The following is a 1,586-nucleotide window of genomic DNA, read 5'->3' as shown; positions in this document are numbered from 1 at the left end:
TTCGATTTGCATCTCCACTGTTTCGTGAGGACCTGCACAGAAACCGCAGTGGCGACCATCCCGTGCACTCCCAGGTGCGGTGCTTCCACGATTGGCAACGACCACAGATTTTTCAGGGGTTCCGATAAATCGGTCGAGAGGACAGCGAATTGGCCCTGCCATTCACCTTCGGGGGGGAGGGGCCCACCCACCGTGCCGATGAGTTCGTTGGATGGACGTTTCGAGACCGGGCTGATGCGGCGTTCCATGTCCAGTAGTTGTGGAGAAGAGGGCGAGGATCGTCGATAGGGGACTCCCCAGGGTACGTGTGGCGAACCAGCTACCTGGTACGACGAGTTTCTGGGTGATGATGGTGAACTTCAGCATCACCTCCTGGGGGAGCAGGAAAGCTCCAATTTGAGTGGTGCGTACCGTCTCGTCCATTTGTGTGGGTGACTATCGGTGGCCAGGACCTCGGCAGAGGCGAAGTGTTGAGTCCTGAAGTGGAGAGCAGTGACGGAAGAACCAGGTCGTCCGTGTGCTCAGAGGCAAGTCCCGAGGAAAGGCGAGACGACGAAGGCGTGACGGGGCAGGGAGACAAAGGGAATCCCCTATGTCCATCGTCAGTACAGTACAGTATAGAGAGTTCCATCCCATAATTTGTAATTGTTATTGGACTAGTGTAATTACTAACCTTGTTACGCATTTAAAGACTTTGGTTGTTGAGGCTCAGTAATAACATTATTACAAGAAGTCACTTATAAAATCCGTCATAAAGTTAATTATGATACTGTACAGAATGTGATGGAAATCGTGATGTTCATATTGTAATGACTGACAACAACAGAAACATAACTAAGGCACAGTCCTCTTGTTCATAGTCCATATTAACGATCAACTCTCCACGGTCAATGTGTCTATTAAACTCCTTTCCAATCACAACACAGCCTCATCTCAATACATTAGTTCATTTTATTTTGCCAGGAAAATTGTAGTCACGTCCAAGGACTATGGTCATGTCAGTGTAGCGTATTGTCATCAAATCACCAACTGACTAGAAAAAAACAAACATTAAAATGAACCGAAATAAAAAAACTCAATAAACTTAAAGATAATTTTTTATTCATAAATTATATTTATTATAAATTCTCAAACTCGTTGAGATCATATGCTTATATAAATCAATCTTATGCAAATAATTCATCTAATTATAACACTGGGAATTGAAATTATATATACATATATATATATATATATATATATATATATATATATATATATATATATATATATATATATATATATATATATATAATATATCTATATATATCTATCTATCTATCTATATATATATATATATATATATATATATATATATATATATATATAATATATATATATATATATATATATATATATTGGAGGCCTTAAAACACCAATCTTTTGTACTTCAAAATTGGACATACTACACCTTCTTTTATAACATACAGCACAACATTCACGTAGAGATGCACAAAATTATTGGATGTAAATAACTTATTTAGGACAAACAAAATTTTAATATGTAAAATACTTATTTTCTTGGATTAAAAGAAAACTGTCCTGGA

Source organism: Homarus americanus, unplaced genomic scaffold, assembly GCF_018991925.1.
Source record: "Homarus americanus isolate GMGI-L3 unplaced genomic scaffold, GMGI_Hamer_2.0 scaffold11022, whole genome shotgun sequence".
Taxonomy (NCBI): Eukaryota; Metazoa; Arthropoda; class Malacostraca; order Decapoda; family Nephropidae; genus Homarus; species Homarus americanus.
The sequence above is the reverse complement of the archived record's forward strand: the minus strand, read 5'-3'. Positions refer to the sequence as shown.